We start from the raw sequence: 19,944 nt of genomic DNA, 5'->3' as shown, positions 1-19,944 counted from the left end.
GATAATAGCGGGTTTGTTTTGTGGGGTTTTTTAAGAAGTTGATTAAAATTTTTCACTTGTTATCAACAATTTATTAGTGTTTTCATAGATTCTTCCATTTCTACAACACAGCAGAGGAAATGTGCCGTGAAACTAGCTTCATTCTGATGAAAAAGGGATCTCATAATTAAATTCAGTTTGTTCCCTAATCAGAAATGTGCAGAGAGCACTAACTAGGCAAGAAACATGTACAGTGATGCTATAACATAGCATGCACAATTTAAAATCTCCGTTCCTGCAGGAGCCTGTGTTATAAATCAGATTGGAGAGTACGCACATCACTGAGATTACTGAAAAGCTGTGGGCAAGGCAACAACCCTGCTCTGTTTGAAACTAAATTCAAAATCCCCACTGATTTTGCTGATACCTTGGTCTTAGGTATTCTTGAGGCCTGATCACAGAGCATAGTAATATACATATACATATACATATATATATATATATATATATATGTGCCTGGAATAAAGGAGTTACAAAATGAATGCATAGATGCCAGAGGAGCCTCCCCTCTCGCAGCCAGGGAAGCTTCTCCTGCCATGTCTCCACCACTTTCACTGCAGCCAGAGCTGCCCTGTGCCCACGTGGCCCCTCCAGCTGTCCAAAGCGTCTCCCCCAGACAGCGCTGCTGAGCAGGCGAAGTGTGGATTAAACTGTATTAGATGTTCTTTCTGTCATTTTGTTTGCAGTAATTCAGAAAATCATTTTTCTTGTTGCGCATATTTTTAAATGTGGTGGGAGAGATGGTACAGAAAAAAATAAGACCGTCCAAGATCAGAACGTATCAGAAGATCAGCAAAATGTGTCTCTGTGACCATGAATGTGGACACAAACACATGCACATGCATGCACACACACATTAAGATAAAAGTCAAGTCTTTTGGAAGAGGCTCACATAAAATTTTTTAAAACCCCATGTTCAACAGGAAGAGTCTGTTTAACGTGGGATTTAAGCAAAGCTGTTTCATTTGCATAGATCACAAACAGCAACATCAATTCATGAAATTCTCCCATAAAAATCATGCTATATTTTGTCTAAAGCGACACATTCCTTACAGATCACAGTGCCTTTCTCATGCTGTTAATAAGATAATCTGTTACATGAGGCTTACAAATCCATTTAAATTGATTTTAATTAATGAATCAATCACTAGCCACTGATGACTTGGTCTATAGACAGCAAGCAGTTCAAAGCCCCAGGCCTCTAATCCCAAACCAAAATCCACATTAGAGCAACAGGACATCTCTCTGATCAATAGTAACACAAAGATATTCAGTTCATACACATTTAAAGTGTATTAACTTGATCAAAATGTATCTTCAGATCTTATGTATTACAATTCCCATATTCAGGACTGTTCAACGAAGAAAACAATATTAAATCATTTACATTTCTTTGCAAGTGAAATAAATGAAAGCAAGCACAACTATAACCTGCTTCTAAACGTCTATATGCTTATTCCACTTTATGTTTTTTCTTTGTTCTTAAACAATCAGTTGTTTAACATTAATTAATAGAAAATTACACTTCATATGGTCAAAAACATGAACAATACCTTTTATGTATGCTTTGATCCTGTGAAAATTCTCTGCTGCTAAAATGCTTAAATTTTCCCTTAAACAGGAAACAAGAAATAATAAAGATTTCTGTCCCAAAAGCAGCACACAGAAGCGGCATGAAGAACATCCTTATTATTTCAGTAAGTTAATTATTGTAATTATTGTTATTACAAGAAGTTAATTACAACGCAGTAAGTTAAATCCACAATAGGTGGTGTGATGCTGAGCACTGCAATCCCTACGGCATCAGCATCTGGCTGCCCATAGCAGGGGGACACACCTGAGTGAGGTTTCTTCTCCTGCGTACACCAACAGCAGGGGCTCTACCGCAGCATCTGTGAATAAAGCCCCACTTAAACCAGCCAAGAGGAAGGAAGAAGCGATGCACGCCTCCCCAGGAGCCTCCTGCTTTCCTTGATGTGAGCATCTAGCCCTTCTTTCAAAGGCCGCCCCTTTTTCTTTACATGTGACGGAGAAGGAAGGGTGAGACAAGCCAGCCTGCCCCAAACCAGCCTGGCTGTTTATACAGCTACGCCGTGCCAAGCCCAGGCTGCTCTGCTCACATGATGCTCTGCACAAGCCGGGTGGCACAGATCTCTGCCTGCCCGGGACACAACTCTGTTCCAAGCTCCCTCGCCTGATGCAGACTTGCCTTCAGAAACAGAGCAACGGGTACTTGGGGCAGCTTAGTATCAAAACCTGAGATCTCTACAAACTTCCTGTGCCAGACGAGCTGGTGCTGTGAGAATTGCAGTTATGGACCAGTTAGTCTGTTTACATTTTTTTCAAATGCTATCTGCACCTTCATGGCTCAATATTATTGAGCATTCTATGAGAAATCCCGATCCTCTCCAGCCAACAAAGCAGCTTGCTTGGGTGCTTGCTGTTGCGCTGAAAGTCCCAGCGACCTCAAGCCCAACCCCACTATGACCAAACACATCCCGTGGCCTGTCCCCAGATGGATGCTACCAGCCCTACTGTGGGGAAAAAGAGCAGATGGCTCATGGTGACCATGAAAACTGTCCTGACACAAACCTGTCAGCCAGGAGAGAAGAGTCTCTTCCTCTCCCTCAAGGGCAACCTCACCCATAGCTCAAAACAGCCCCTCAAAGGCTCTTTTATCATTGTCTGAGCCAGGAACTGATCCTCTCCAGGTCTTTCCCATGAGTGTGAAGTTGCACAGACTGAAGGAGGAGGTGGCCATTAGTTACACAGAAGCCAATTTACCAACACTGAACTGCACCAGCTAGGAAAGAAACCAACTTGTAGCTTGCTTTATTAAAGCAATTTCATATTTAACTAATACAAAAAGATGCTGTTGCTTAACGTGCAGTAACCATTCTGTCTGTTTAAATGATGAGTTCTGAATTTGTTTTTAATCAATACTGCATATACAGTTTAACCAATGCTGTGAAAAATAGTTGTTTAATGCAGCGTCTCACTACTTCATTGCTCTCAATACTTATGTTCCTCACAGTTTATTAAGAAAAAAGATTTTTTGGAGGGAAGAACAAAAATAACTACTAAAGAAGGTAGGTTTGCCCTGTATGTGTTGCTAATTACTGAGAGTTAATTTAACCAAATAGTAAGTACAAGATACCAAACTATCTTTCATAATATTTAAGAAAAACATAAAGGGTTGAGTACTTTCCAGGTGTAAACACATTGAGATCAACATCGTACCAAACGTGAATCTGGCCCAGTTAGCTCCGAAAGGTAAATTGTGCGTTGTCTTGCACAGATGTCGTGGTGTACAGGCACTCTGCATTTAAAGACACAGGTTCCGCAGCCAGCAATGCTCCACTAACATACAGACAATCAATGTGTCCTTGATTATGGTGAGGCAAACAGTTTTCACTACAAAAAAGGGAGACTGAAAAACAAATCATGTGTTTTTGTTTTACAAGTTCCAAGTTTGGGTTGGTTTTTTTTCCAAGACCTTTTGGAGCACTGAAACAGAATAAAAATAGTTTGTTGCACAAGCATAAAACAAAGTGACTGCTAAATAAACATTTTACATTTACTCCTATGTGTTCAGTTCTCATTCCCATCACTCTTCAGGAGTTGGATGACATCACTAAAATCCCTTCCCGTTCTCTGGTAAACTGATTAGATGGGTTTTGTCCAAGAATTGTGCCATGATGTGTTCCCTCTATTTCATATTCTGAATATCACTGCTGGAAAATGTACTGCAGCACAGAACGTAGTATATGCCAATATATCCTGACATTCAAATCAAGACCACAAATTATAAACAGTTTCAGCAAATTGACTTGAGCGCCTTTGTTCCTCAGACATACATCTTCCTATTGCTTACAAAAGCAGCATATACTAACCACTAACACTGCTATAGCCAGTACTGGGAAAGGAAGTTATTGAAGCCTGGATTTCCTGCTTTCAGCCGTAGCCAAGAACTGTGAGGCTTGTAGTGGTTTCAGGAACTGACTCATCTAATGATTCATGGATAAGATACTGGTTTTAATATATTTTTGATCACAAGACTCAAACTTCAAAAACAGCGATGCTTAATTTTTATTTTAAAGTTAAAAAAAAGTTAATAAATCAAGTAAACAATATTGTCATGGGACACACTGGCTAATAATTATAAATCTGTTTTTACAGTGCACTCTATTTAAAAAAAAAAAAAAAAAAAAAAAAGTATGTTAAACTTCCTGGAAACTCATTTAAAGAAAATGTTGAGAATGAATTCAAAATCCACTGTCAAAAACCCAAGTACTTTTGTTGCAATCGTGTTACAGCTGTGGAGGGCAGATGGGACATAAATTGCATTTTTAGACATACCCTTAAGCACACCTATATCTACTGCTACATATTAATCAATGAATCCTAGAGTTACTATTGTTAATGCACGTGGTTTCTGCAACTGTGTATAAAAAGTATAATCAGAAGATCAGCTGGTAACAATACACTTGGGTGTTCGAAACAACAGGAAAGTTTTGTTTCAGGGGTGACTGGATCTGCAGGGGTCAATCCTAAAGCAATGATTAACAGTGGATCTTAAGCGCCCACAAACACGTGCGTTTTGTGCTAATTCGCGATTCACAACCGGCCATTTTTACACATTTCGTTCTTCCAGAGGGAAGCTTGCCCTCCAGTGCATCACACAAATCTCATCAGTATGCTGTAACTTGAACTGCCAGGCTCTCGCACCTAAAAAATAGCTTGAGATAGAAGCTTAATTCTGTGAGGCTCATGTATGGAAAAGTACTGGTTTACTTTTTCATTTTTGAACTGCAAACTGCAGCTACTCACACGCTACGTACAGCGGTGCAGGGTGGAGGGGGGGCAGAAGGGAAGAGATGTTAGTATTTCTATATCTCACCATGTGCACAACTAGCACAAAAAAGAAAACAAAATGCATGTTGCTTAGAGAAGGGGGGAAAAAAATAAAAAAGGCAGTTAAAACAGTTGACAAGAAAAGGCCAAAGTGCGCTCACTGGCTGGCAGTCATTTTATGACTATAGTTCTACAGCAGATTTACTTAGATGACGTCAGTGGCTCCAATCCAGCTTTTCTTTGGTAGCATTTACCACTTGCCTCTTGAAGCCTCCACTATGCTACAGAGCAGTAGACCATAATCAAAATTCCCTTTGTGAAATAGAGTTTACCTCAGGGCACAGAGGCATTGCAAGCTGAATTGCAGGCTCTTCACCCTGTACTGCATGCCCAGAAATAAATAACCTACAATACTGTACTTTCCTTAATACAGAAGAACCATTAAAAGCAGCCTGCTACCTTAAAAAGGGTTCTTTAATTTGTTTCCAAAATCTCAGAGGCCAGAATATTAGTTGATTTTCCAAGCAACCAATAACTATGATAATTCTACTACCCTTTGGACTTCTTTGTGTTGTTTTAGAGATTTTAGAAGATAAAGTTATTTATGGGTCATTGTTTCACCAACAAAAAAATATACTACTAATGCTAGAGGATAAAGTGAATTGGTATAGGAAGCTGCATATTTTTAAATTGTCTTCCAAATCTGCCCCTTCAACTGCTTATCTACAACTGGTTAGTAAGTATATAGTAAACACGCCAAGAAGCAGAGCAAGAAACCACTAGGCATAAATAATATCCAATGTAAAGAGCAAAACGCATATTATTGGGAGTTATGGATTTCCTATCACAAAATAATGACTGGAACCAATGAAACACTAGTAAAGCCAAGTCAAGCAAATACCAAATCAACTGAAACTCCACAGGCTCTGAGGTTTATCCTTCCCCCACTCCTTCCACCTCCCCACCCCCAAATAAATCCGTAACCATATGAAAGATTCACTTATTGTACTAAACAAACATAGATTTGTTATGTCTTAATTGCCCCATAAGTCTGAAGACAACCATACTCATGATGGGTGATGACTAGACACATTAGTGAACTGAAAATTGCCTCTCATGGATAAGCACTTAAAAATTACTTATGGGGGAGATACGCACATGCCTCACAGACAACTGGAAGTCTCAATACCACTCTTTTCCCCACCTCTTCGTTTACCTTCCCCCCAGTCACACCAGAATGAGAGATCACAGGTCTAATCTGCAATGAGCCAGAAGGAAAAAAAAAAACGCTATTACCCAGCTGCACCTGAGTCACACCACGGACCTGAACGCTAAATCTGAATTTAAAACAGATATAAAACTTTAGGTCATCCTCAAACCAGCTCCAAGTGGACAGACAAGCATTTCATGTCCCTGCAGAGAAACCAAAAGCTTCTGTTGGCAGCCTTGGATGCCAAGCCAAGGGCAGGAAACCTTTCCTGTTTTCTGCAGGTGTCCGTGTTGACTTGGGCACAGCAGTAAGGTGGGAGCATCGCCTCTGGCTTCACCGCTGGTTGGCCTCTAGGTGCTCTGCCAGCTCCTGCACTTTTCATTGCAGTTCATCTGGGTGAACTTCAGTGGGCCATTAGAGAACGGCCACTGTTCCACACTGTCATATTATTCTGTCCCAAAGGTACAAGGGAAAAACTTTCTTCTCTTAGACCTCCTTTGATTACTAGAAAAGTGGTGTCAGCAAACAGATGATTGTAGAATTCTTTGAGAGAGAATCTGTTTCTTTTATTGGTCATTAAGGATCCTGGACGTGAAAGGCATTGTACAAGCATAAGCGGTTCTTTCTTTCTGACAGCCAGGGCAAGGAAGGAGTGGAAGCAGCGCAGCGACTGGGATGGGCAAAGAGACCCAATGGCAAGACCACGGCCCAAGAGACAGGACAAGGAGGACCTGACAATATAGATGGCAAGAGGAGGGAGGCAAAAAGCCACCATGATCCAAAGGAAGGAGAGCGCAGTCAAGTGCTGCCCAAGTGCATCCCCAAGGCAAGAGGAGCGTCCAGGCGACCAGAGAGGGACACGGTGCCCTGTGAGGAACAGCCTGTGGGGCAGAAGACACAGAGGAATGTGCTGCAAGGTCAGAGAGCAACGCGAACAGATCCCACCCTAAGGACATTGCCGCGGCGTTGAATGGAAGACTTCTTATGGCTTGAGACTTTTCCTGCAACAAAGTAATTACAGCCAAAGAAAGGCGGGAGTGAGGGGGAGAAGATGAAGGAGCTTCCATTGAATCTTCAAGTCTTCTACAAGGCTTTCAGTTGATTGCGGAAAAAGCAGAAATTAAAAAAAAAAAAATCTTGAAAGATCAGCTGACAGCAGATATAGGGACATAATTCTTTTTAAAGGTTAATTTTTTTGAAAGAATAAAGGCAAATCAGGAATGTGGAAAATGAAACTCTTTACAGAGTTTTAGCCTTTTACTTTAAACTGTAAAACAGCTTTAGAACAAAAAGTGTACACGCATGGTGCTGGTGGCTTAAATATTAACAAAAATTCCCTTCTCCTATTAATTAATGCCTCCAAACAATTTATACATATTTTTCTGAGATACACATAAGAGACTTTAATCCACTAAACATCTATGAATTTACCTTTTCTTTCAAAGTCTGTTCTGACATTTTCTCCCCTCAAAAGCAAAAAGTCATTCCTGAGTTATAATCTCCCAACAGAAAGACAACCATGTAAATGAACATGCCAGCTAATTCCAAAAATAAGCGCCATTGTTCAGGGCACCATGAGGTGAATGAATGGAGAGAGATTCCACCAAGGGAATAACTGTGACGTCTATAATGTTAAGGAATAATTCGGCACCAAAAATACCCAAGGCCATACTGGTTGGTGATTCAAACACGAAGCATATCAAAACGGCGCTGATAAGCTAAATTAACAGATAGCTTATCTGAAGCATATACTAGCCATATGGTGCCACAACTTCTGTTGCCTGTTGCTGGCATAACAATAGGCTACTGCAGTCGTGGACTGGAAGCACTATTTGACAAACTGTCAACAGCATTTTTTCCCTTGCACAGCTCTAGGGCAATGGTGCACTCGCCTATTTGCATTTTTTTTTTTAAACAGGTGAACAAAGAGTAAACCAGATGTCAACTTTAGAAATCGAGCTGTCTGGATCAGGAGATTTAACAGAGGAAGGCATACTGCTACAGCTCCAATCTAGACAATGAGCTTTTCTAAAAACACTCTGGCCTAGGGGAGTGGCTATTTAAAACACTTGGCTTCTTTTATTTCAGCACTATGGAAGTGAATTCTGCTCTTAAGTGCCAGCTCAAATGAAGTCATTTTGTTTCACTGGGGCTTTCTTCGCATTTTAGAAATGTAGCTTGTACTGTGGTAAAGGAAAAGACAAGTATGAAAAAGAATCAGAATCTTTTTCCCAGCTAGAGGTGGGTAAAATGAGGGGATGGGAATCATTAATCACGTTAAAAAATAGATATGTATTTTCCCATCATTAAAAAAAATAGATATAAAGAACCTACAAACACACACTTTTGAAAGCTTTAGAAAGATGTAGCATTTACAACCCTTGAGCTCCACAAAGCCAAAGTGTGAATACTGACAGATAAGGAAGATTTACAATGCAACCTTAATATGTTACAGAAACACAACCTGTTAATTAAAAAAAAAAAAAAAAAAAAATCATTAAAGTTATCTTCTTGCTTAATTTAAGAAAATTAAATCTTTGTTGCTTATATACTATTTGAGGAAAAATCTTTTAATAACAACACAGTAATCCCCTCAATTAATCATTTCAAAAATTGAAGAATAAAAAAGCACTACTGTCAATCAATATATAGTAGATCCGTCTACGGTATTCAATTAGGAAAATGTGGTTTTAGTTGCGTTCTGTAGGAGTGTGAAAGACATAATGAGAAAAATAGATAACTTTCTGTTCTAATAATCTGCTCTGCTTTGATAGGCAGTTATGGGAACATATTTATTTTCTGACTTATACCCAGCTAAGTATGTAGCATTTTTAGATTATCTTTTAAAATTGTTCTTGAACATTCTCAGTTTAAAAAAAAAACTCCTTTCATGTTAAGTTGAGATTGCACTTGAACTCTTTCCAAAAGCCAGAGCTGCACTGAATTATGATAATTAGAAAGCTGTGCGCATAAAAGGCAGCACAGTTGATGCATTTTAAAAAGTTCATGCCAGAGAATATAAGTTCAATATGTTCTCACATAATTAACATTTCCCATCATTAGCAGCAGTTTTCAGTTCATGTATCTGTAAAAACAACAGCACTCGTCATTGTTTTAGATTCCCAGTCAATAGCATTTTAATAGTTTTACACATAATCCTAAACTTTCATTCCCTTCCCCCTCCCGCACACTGAGATTGCACATTCTACCTCCCGACCTGCTAGCAAATAAACTCGTATTTTGTGCTCATACGCTTCTGCTGCCGCAAAAACTATCTCCGATCCCAAAGTTTAGCGAAGAGCTAACAGGGGCTGGAAATCTAAGAAGGCCATTTGGAAAGGTACAACAGGATGCCGAGGGAGTAATCGCGTTGTTCCAGTAAACAATGGCGAGAAGACAAAGAACAAAAAGTTGTAGGTGATACCTTGGACTGGACGGGAGCCAAAGGAACAGGGGCGGCCTCTGAGGAACCAGCCACAGGCTGGAGGGACGGGCAGCTGGGGCTGCAGCCCCGCGCCAATGCGGCCGCTCTGCGCCTTTCCATCGCGGCCTCGACGTACGTGCAAACGCTCAGCTAACAAATAAGGGCGCGCAGCACATGACGAGCGGCTCCCTGAGACATGCACAGACTTCTTGTGTAGAAAATCTCTAATTATTAATAGCTGTTAGGAGCCAGATTTTGACACAGGCCTTCTTTCTCTCTCCTCTGCTTCTTAAATCCCTGTATTTTAAAATTAATATCATCCTGGTGGAACTTTATTAACCTGGTACGGTATAAGAGCTGCTGGATCTGCATCAGCACAGAAAGCAATTTTTGCTTTACCAATAACAAGATAAAAGTCACAGTGACTGAAGTGGGATCAGGAATCCTACAAAACAAGAGAGTTTCAGGGTATTAAGTTAGAAAACTCCTAGATGAATTTTATGCAACAAATCTGAGGAGCAAATTTGAAGCTGGTGCCCCAAAGGATTGAAGTCTGCAACTTTTCACTCCCTTATGTTTTGGAAATGAGCAATCATTAAAACCAAACACAAAATTATTCCAGGAAATATTATTCCATCCTTATTCCACTTGCAAAAGTCAAAAGGAGTTTTGTGCAAGAAGAGAGAGCAAGATATGGTCATAAAGTGGGAATTTATTGCAGAGATTTTTCTTCTAAAAATGTGTCTTCAGTGTGGCTTAGAGTCAGTTGGCTTTACAATAAATAATGTCATTAATCCGTTCATATATCACAGGATACAATTTAAATTATACAGTACTTGCACAAACTGCCACAAAACCTCTAACAGCCATTTCTTTCAGGGAAATGATTTATCTCTTGCAGGTTCTAAAATTTTGTTGAGACTCAAATTATGTTTTTTAATAGTAAATGAGCGTAGTTTAGGAATATAAAACATTCCTACTTGAAGCAAGTACTAATGGCAAAGTGCTGCATGGTGACAAAACGGTAATTAAATCTCAAACCGCAGAAATACGTAACTACTATTTCTCTCATGCAAAAGTAGGTCCCTCTGATGAACTGGGGATTTCAAAATCACACTTAAAGTGCCAATTTGTACCCTCATTACAGCCAACATAATATAGCAACAGGCCATATGAAGTTGATGGAACTAACCTGAATTTACACCAGATTTTTTAAAAGTCAGCCCTCACCTCATATTTGCACGTGCTGTGAATCGGCATAGAAATGGAATGAGCGACCAACTTTTAATACAAGTTTGCCTGCAAGTTTCAGACATATGACAAGCAAACATAAGCCCCGTATAAAAATTTGAAAAAGCATGTGTCAAATCTGATATTCTTTTTTAATCAAAGATACAGAATAGCACCCACGTTTTTCTTTAGACATCAAATATCATACTAACCATGTGCATAAAGCATATGCTGTAAATATCTCAGTATTTGATCCAGTGAATATTTATTCCTATGAGTCATCCCAGTGACTTTAACCTGAGCAAGGATTGGATCTAGCAAACCTTTTCTACTTAAATAAATGGAATCACTTCAGAAAGACAGTTTTTAAACTATGTCTGGAAAGATACATCATTAATATTAACATCACGAAGAAATACCAGATAAAAAGAGTGATGTATGCATGTGTATATACCACCAGAAACCACGCAGTCAAAGCATAATATTTGAAGGTAACCTTCTCACAAACACACATTCATAACCATGCACAAGATCTTTGTGCTTTGGAAACAGTCTTAGACACCTTCCAATAAAATCCAATTACTCCTAGTGAAATTGTTCCAACAGTAACCATCCTGCTTCATAGATTGAAAACTGACAGCGATACCACAATACACAATTACATATTTTTACCTTTCACTTTTTATTAAGTGAATCTCTCTCTAGCTCCTGAAGACTTCATTACACTTTTCCCTGTACTATATCTTGAAACTTTGTTTACAATATGATCCACAAAAGTAGCTTAAAAAGAATGAAGGAAAACAAAAATATCTTCTTTTCCCTTGCATGTGATTTAACTGAGCTTAACTTTTTCAGGCGTGGACAAAGCAAGCCTAAAAACCACTTTAACGATATCCAAAACCACTACACTGTCCAGCAACAACAACAACAAAACACTAGTTACAAATTACACCAAACATGTTACACACATGCTCACACATCACAATACGCTGTTGTTTCTCAGCTGGAAACTCACGGTGGGTCTAGTTCATAACTAAGTTTCTGTTGTTCTTTTTTAGCTGTTTAATTAAAGCTCCTTTAAGCAGCGCTGCCTTTACTGAGACTCCTGTCAAATCAAAATTTTTCCTCTGCTTCACTATTCACATACGTCCCACTCAGCACCAAGTAAGAAACCGTACAGAATATAAAACCGTAATTTGAATCCCAAGAGCTGTTGTTACACTCTCCTGGGTGCAAAGACTAATAATATTTACTTCACCAAAGCAACATATGTAAAATTGGTGCTCAAAATACACCTAACATGTTTAGTAATAAAGTGCTTTCCAGAGGTATTTCTAGATTACTAAGAAGAAAAATTGAAATAAATCCTTTGCATCCAAAATTTCTGCTTGGTCAGCTGGTAAAAACCTGCAGCAGACAAAATGCAGAATTATCCCTACTGGTATAGAAAATGCCTTACGACCTAATTAAAAATCAGTGCAGTGTGAAAATACATGTTTTACCATGAAGGTGAAAAATAAATGCACCTCAACAAAGTATACCTTTGATGAAAATAATTTCCAAAAGTTCATTTTAAAAACTTGCAAGTTCAAAATGTGACCCAAATATAAAATCTTCAATTTTGTTTTAAGAACATTCACTGTATTAATTCCTGTATTTCTGTTCCCAAATAAAGTATGCGTACGTGTGTATATAAAAGTATACACACACACACATATACAAACAAACATTCAAGCTTCTCTCCTGCCCCCAGAAGTAATTTAATATACAGGTCTGTGTCATTTTTGATAGCACCATCTTACCATCAGTACAATCTAATGTTCCTGTAATGGTATTCCCCAACTATTTATAGAGGCAGAATACATCATGCGTTACAGACACACATTCCCAATCTAGGGTTATAAGGAGCAACCTACATAATTTTAAATTAAGTTCTAATGTAAGTATAATCATTTTTTATTTCATATTCAATTGCAGGTAGCACTTAGTTATTTACATGAATTTTCCTGTAAGAGGCATTCCCACAGAGATTTCCATATTAGAGGTACTGCATAATTACTGAACATTCAGCTACAGAAAACAGTATTTTATCCGTGCAGCTCCAAACTTTGCCATTATCTAGTTTAGATAGCCCTGTAAAACCGCTAACTGCCAATATTGTGTTTCTAAACTTTATCAGCACTAAGGGAAAGCAAATATCCTTCTGTTAGACAGGAATACAGCTGTATAGGTACTTTTTATCCCTGAGGCTCTGCCGTTTCAGCTTACGGTTCTTATATACACCACTTTACACCAGAAAACGCCAGCACAATCTGATGCGTCTTGGCCTTTCTTTCCCAGATGGTGTTCAACAACGAACAGTCAAAAAATCCTGGGAGCCATTTACATTCAGAACGCGTAGAGCAGAACTGCTCCCTAACTTTCCAGCACTTCTGGAGGTCACTTTTCATTTCTTCATATCAAAGGCAGGCACTTGTTTCTAATAAGTTAACAACTCTCCTGAGAAACATGGGTGGCTGGTATTTCATTGTTTCATAAATATTTTTATACTGTAACACCATTCAACTAAAAACAGATTTCAAGAGGAGAGAAATCACGACTAGGATTGTGTTCAGCTGAGGTAGGAGTGCAAACTTTTTTATTTGGTAAAAAGAGATTGTATTTTTTTTCCACCTCCCCCCCCCCTCGCTTTATTTCTCCTCGTTGTTTCTGTTTAGATGTTTGGAAGGGGCCGCTTTGTTTTAATTTCGTTACAAAAGCCGTACTGTACAACTTTTTCCCTCCCCCTTAGAAGTGCACTTCCTTTGAAAACGCTCCCTCTGTGAACAAAGGCTGCACCGGCCTCCGCAGCAGCGCTGGGATGGACAGCTGGGGAAGAGAGCTCTTTAAAACCTCACGGATAAATTAAAAAAACCCTGTGGTTCCTACCGAAAGGAAGTTTTCCAGGGACAGTCTCCTCGGTGCTGTTGTTAACTGCGACTTTGTCTTTTTTGGATACAATGTTTCTGCTGACTCCTGAAAATTTTCCACTTGAATGTGCAATTAACCAGCAGCAGCGGCAGCAGCAGCTCTGGAGAAGAAGCAGCGAAAAAGGACATTCCTTCTTTCATCTTTTAGAGGAAAAGAAAAGGGGGGGAAGGAAAGCAAAACTCGGGGCAGCAGCGCACCGGGCAGAGCTCCGAGCCAGGCCGGGCACCCGCACCGCCGGGGGTTTGCTCCTGAGGGCTGCGAGCGGCCGCGGAGAGCCCGGGGCCGCTCCGAACTTCTTGCTTCCCCGTGGAAAAAAATGTGAAAAATGCCAAGAATCGGTGCGCGTGTGTGTGTGTGCGCGCGTGTGTGTGCGCGCCCGGCTGCAGAGCGGTGACTCAGGCAACTAAGTGCGAGCAGCGGCGGCGAGGGGGAGCGGAGCGGGGCGGGCAGCAGCCGCCTGTTGCAGCTCCGGCCGCGGCCCCGCAGTGGCACAAACTCCGCGGGAAACAACTTCTCCCCCTTGCCGCGGCCCCTCGCCCGCCTGCCCCGGCACCTGCGGAGGCGCCGGCCCCCCTGGCCGACCCCGGCCGGGACCGGCCCCCCGCCCCGCCGCACAAAGCGCCGGCGGCGCGGCGTGCGCGCCCGCGGCCCCTCTTACCTCCGCGCCGCGGCCCCCCTCCGCGCACCGCCAGCGCGCCGCGCTCCGACGGCAAAACTTCGCCCGCCGCCCCCGGGCCGCCCCGGCTATTTATGGCCCCGCGCCTATTTTTAATCCGCCGCTTAGCTATTTATACCGCGGCGGTAGGTTGCCGCGGGCCGGCGGACGGAGCCCTCGGAGGATGAGTTGCTGCCCGGCCGGCGGCGGGGCGGGCCGGGCTCCCGGCCGGGCTGCGCGGCGCCAGCGATGCGAGGAATGCGCGGAATGAGGGGAGGAATGAAATGAACGCGGGAGCGGGGCGGCCGCGGGGCGGAGCGCGGCCCGCCGCCCCCTGCGGCCGCGGGCGGGCGGGCGGGCGGGGCCGCGGGCGGGGCCTCCGCGCCGCGCTGACCTCATAGGGGAGCCCGCGGGAGGGGAGCGGGGCCGGGGGCCCGGGGCCACCCACTGGCCCGGCGGGCGCTGCGGTGCCGTGCGACGGGGTCCCGCGGCACGGTGTGCAACAGAGTTGCGAACCACGGGGTTGCAATGGGGATCGGCAACGAGGGTCTGCAAGGGTTTGCAGCGGCCGCGGGAGCCGGCTGGGCCCTGCACCCTGCTGGCTTGGGAGGCTCCCGTGGAGCGCCCAGCAGACACAGACACACACACACACGCAGCACCCCAGGGCCCAACAGATCCCCAGAGCAGGGATGGGCAGCAAGGCTCTGTACACATTGCACCCCAAATGAACGTGGATATAGCATGGCCTGAGGGTCCACAATCTCCACCCTGAATCCAGGTCACAACCTTTCTCATAAAACTGGCCCCAGCTTCAGGTTTCACAATGCAAGTTCTGCACCACTGTAGTTGTGAGCTGAGGTGCTGTTAGACTATCTGTAACCTTCCTGTACTGGTGTAACCTGTCCCCCAGAAACAGCCCCAAGCATTATGGTAAGCCATGGCTCCTTCAGTTAACAATCCACTGCCTTATGGAAACAATCACAGGGCAGGGACAGCTGTTGTGCTTGTGAAAACTTGTATTTGCATAAGCAGAATGGATAACTGGACACCTCAGTGCCTCTTTGTGAAATAAATTGCCTATTTTTATGTGCAAACATACATTTCTATCCAACTTTGAAAGTTTACCCAGCAGGACTACCACTTCTGGGGATGTCAGGAAAATCACATTACAGCCTCAGAAGAACTACACGTTGGTGTTATCAGACAGCATTAATGCGCTCACATCTCAGGTAACTTTTTGCCACGCTGGTGGAATTCACAATAAATGCTCTCTGGGTTACTTGTGTACAACATTAAGAAAAGACACTGAGCGTGTCTCTCTGTGAATACCAGAAACATGCTCATCCTGGTGCTTTCCAAGTACCAATCTTGTAAGACAGCCATGCTGACAGCAGCCACCATTTGAGCCTGCGACTGACCCAGGAGCCTCTTGAAAACAAGTAACTTAAAGCTCACGTTGTAGTTCACCCAGAGGCTGCCACTGTTTTTTACCTTTGTGGACCAGGCACAGAGCGTGTATGGTACACAGTGCAAGCAGAACATGCAATGATACTGACTTAAATCCACAGCCTAACCCTACAGAAATGGCATGCAACAAGTAACAACATCAAAGGGAGCCAAAGTTTGAGCAGGTGTTGGTCAAAGGATTAGGAGAATGCAAAAATGAATATATTTTAGGATACTTCTCTCCCAACAGCCTTCCACACTGGCTGAAAAATTTCTTCCCCAAAGTGTGCTTCAAGGAAGCCCCTCAAACAAACACACAGTTTCTTTTCTTTTCTCTTCCCTTCCTCCTTTCCAAATAGCTCCAGTAATATTGTCTAATAAGTGTCTAAGTGCCTGCACAATTGGTAGAATTCAATCACTTTGCAGATGTCCATACAAAAGCCAGTCTCTTGAGTGTACCAAAGCTGGAACAAAAAAAAACAGGAAAAAACATTGCCCCCTCACCGCTATACCATAGATTCTTTAGTCACTAGACTTAAACTCACTCCACTCTGTTCACTGCATGCACAGAAATGTGAAAAAAAACACTTTAAAAGCATCAGATTTCTTTTTTCCATAAGGCTCACAGAGAAAGTACCAAGAATACTGACTCTAGCTTATGCCTGTGCAGGGCTCAAAAGGTATCATAGCTCTGTACACATGGAGGGGAAATAGCGAATTTTTGGACAATGGATAAATAGAGTTTGAAAACTCCTTTACCTGTAGCAGATCCCATAAATGAAAGTGATGAAATATTTGCAGGATTATGCTCTCCTAGTGGAAAAGAAAAAAAAGGAGGTTGTTTCTATACCCGTGATTGTGGATGAACACAAATCAAACAAACCAGGTTGTACCTGTTCGCCCGTATCTGCAGACAGACAGTTCAGTAGCTCTTTTGCCATTCAGAACTCTTTAAAGAAGAATAATTACATTTAACTGATGCCTGCACATCTTGCTGTTAACTGTGAGCAGCAGTGAAAGCTCATAAAATACTGATTATGTCTCAGGTTCTGAAACTTTGTACATTAGTGCTCTTCACAGGTGGTGAGGTCTCCAAAACAACTGTTTGGGCAAGACTGGACGTCTTCCATTAGCACAATGTGATCCACAACCCACAGTTTCCAACCGAAGGCTAAAATGCTGTCCTGACAGTATCTTGCTCACAGGCAACTAAGCCAATTAAACTAGCAGAACTGAGGCTGAGATGAACAGCAAACTAGTATGGTGACTAAATCATGGCACATAGATCAGATAAAACCAATAGCCTCTGAAAACGGAGGTAGGGAAACTCTGTCAAGTCTTGATCTTTCTTGGCTCATGGATCCTTTAGGTTGTCATGTCATGCCATGTCACACCACGCCATATTGGCAGTCAGTTCAAAAAACACATACCTGGGATCACAATGAATTTCTGACAGAGAAAAAGTTGTGTGCTGGGGGTAGAGAGGTCTGTGTGTTTTGACGGAAGGTGAGGATGAGGAAAGACACCATCGGCATCATCCAGCCTGTTAGTCCAGCCCCTGCCTTCGAGCGCGGGTGGGCTCCTTTGGAGGGCCTGTGGATGAAGAAGGGAGGCACATTGGAGGCACATTCATACACAGAGAACTTGCTCTGACAAACTCCCTGCCCTGTGTTTATTGATGAATGGCTTCTTCAGGCACACAGGTGCGCTGAGAATTACAAAAGCTCAAGAAAACAAAGGGACATTGGGACAAGCCCAGACAGGGGCATGTCCTGGGGACAAATGCTTATCTCAGCTAGAAAGGCGACATACAAGTGGGGAATATGGGAAAATATATTAAAAAAGAGAAAGAATGAGATTCAAGAGATGGACACAAAAATGTTTCAGGGAAAGAAAAGAGAATTGGGAAAGAGGAGAGAAGAGAAAGTGAGAGAAATATTTGTGACTACAGAAGGCAGGCAGGCAGGAAGAATAAAAAGAAAGTTTAAAAAGAGGGATAAAAATGACGAAAGGGAAACATGCAGAAGAAAATGAATTGATGGGACAGACAGAACAGCTGAAGGGAAACCGGCCGGGAGAACAAGGGAGACTGTGGTTTATGAGAAGAAAAACAGGAAGTTGTAGAAACAGGAGATGGCAGCAAGGAAAGGGAATTAGCTTAACAATGAAAGGAGCAAGGTAAGGAAGGTTAGAATAAACAAGCAAAAGACTGTACAATTAGAGAATAAAGGTCTGCAGACTATTCAAGGCTTGCATTTGTTGGTAAAATTCTATTTTGAGTGTAAGTCCCATTGAGACCAGGGTGGAGACAAGTGGGACCATACTTAAGATAAAATGGAGGCTGGATTGTGGCTTACATATATAGGAACCACTTTTGATTTAATTAACGAGGCCACTGATAGCAAGGGGCATTAGGGAACCCAACAGAAGAGTTGTAGTTCTTTTCCTCTTTGCCCTTAGCTGTGCCAGCTACAGGGCACGTAACTTACAGGTTTCATCCCAGCCACCCACAGACAGATGATGCTTTTAAGTCTTCAAGACATGAAATGGTACCCAAGAATACAGGGTTAATAGAATTCCTAGTTTATTCCAGGAATAAGTGAACTCCTAGCTGCCTAGAGAGTCTTGGCAGACATACACAAGATGGACTCTGCAAATTCTAGATCCAGACCCCATTTTGAACTTGGAATAAATCTCAAAGCTCAACAATGCTTGGATACAGCGTTTTGAAAGAATTTTAAAACTTTGTATTTGGACCGCAGCTCAGATGAGGAAAACCACTAACCTCAGGAAATGCTTAAAAGCACTATGTAGATTAGGGTTTATCTATAGTGTCTAAAGAATTAAATACCCAAATCAATGTGTTGTTGAACATGCCAAAAAAATACTATGGGGAAGCTGTAATGTAATGGAACAGAGCTCTCCATATTATAAATCTAGCTGCTGAGCTTTGTAAAGCAGCAGACAGTGTAAAGAATGAAAACAAATAACAGTTTAATAATGAATTACAATAATTGAGTCAAGAGGAAGCCAGGACATGAACCATGGCCTCAGAGCCCAACTGAGTTAAAATAGTACAGAGAATGGAAATATATAATTTCAGACAATTCTGGTTGCTGATTTCTAAAGGTGAACTGAGAGCTTTTTAAAATTACACAACCAGAGTCCAGGGCTCTCTATTTCTCCCATTGATGAAATCACTAACATCAAAATGGTGTGGCTCTTGTTCTGCTTTAGAGCAAACAATATAAGCACAGCAGCCTATTCCTTCTACTGATAGCAATAATTCTTAGCACCACTGATTGAAATAAGTTACTGTGAAAACCACTTGGGTGTTTGGGCTTTTAAAAAATTATTTTGCACTACAAATTTTGTTGTGTCACCACCATTTTCTGCTGAGGGAAAAAAAAATCCTATTCAAATTTCCAAATAATCTCTTTTATTTGATTAATCAGAATTTCAGGTTTCTGAGCACTTCTCAGCCTGCTTTATATGCAAATGGTGTATTTTGTTGCCTCCCTTCACTTCGGGCCAGATTTCTAATGGTATTTAGATGCTTGAAGTTAGGTGTAGGTATTTTTAACCTTCTTCAGTACTTAAGTGCCCAATTTCCTTTTATTTCAGTGGCTTTTAGGTGGGTACATATTGTGGGAAATCTCAATACTTACCTAGTAATATCAAAAAATAATAATAATGACAAGACACCTTAGCGTTTTTCTTAACCACCTAAGTACCGTTACAGGCTTCCTTTGGATTATGCTCAAAATCTACATCCAAGGAATATTTAAAAGCCCCATCTGCCATGAGATTGGTTGTACAAGGTCATTCACAAGCACTCATTTATCTCACCAAAATGACTCCACTGGTGACTTCTAGAGGTGGGGGGCAGCAGCCAGACTTTCTTCTTTCCAAAATGAATCATTTCTAAGTAGGGTTTTTCCAGCCACCCAGAAGGACACACAAACACCATTCCTGGTGTCAGTTTGTCCCAGCACATCCCCACGGCAGCCTGGCCGGGTCTCCACCCCCTGCCTCCACCTCAGAGGCTGTGGCGTGTCCTTTCAAGGCCAGGCCTGGTCTGCATCCCCTGCCATGCTGCTGCTTCCAAATTAGCCC

General features: G+C 41.9%; 1 protein-coding gene across 5 annotated transcripts in view; it reads right to left on the bottom strand.

Annotated features, from left to right (window-relative positions):
- The window catches only part of TEAD1 (TEA domain transcription factor 1), a 162,890-nt gene extending 146,277 nt beyond the window's left edge, over positions 1-16,613 (bottom strand). For 3 of the 5 annotated variants that reach the window (XM_082059196.1, XM_082059197.1, XM_082059198.1), the window contains exons 1-2: positions 14,386-14,692; positions 13,686-13,827 (exon numbers count right to left, since the gene is read on the bottom strand). The gene's annotated coding sequence lies outside the window, so the exon portion shown is untranslated. Of the gene's footprint in view, positions 1-13,685; positions 13,828-14,385; positions 14,694-16,587 lie in introns of those variants that run through there. The other 2 variants (XM_082059195.1, XM_082059194.1) reach the window with 2 other exon arrangements.
- Between the last annotated feature and the right edge of the window lie 3,331 nt (positions 16,614-19,944).

Source organism: Streptopelia decaocto, assembly GCF_964273445.1.
Source record: "Streptopelia decaocto genome assembly, chromosome: 7".
Lineage (NCBI taxonomy): Eukaryota > Metazoa > Chordata > Aves > Columbiformes > Columbidae > Streptopelia > Streptopelia decaocto.
The sequence above is the reverse complement of the archived record's forward strand: the minus strand, read 5'-3'. Positions and strand labels throughout refer to the sequence as shown.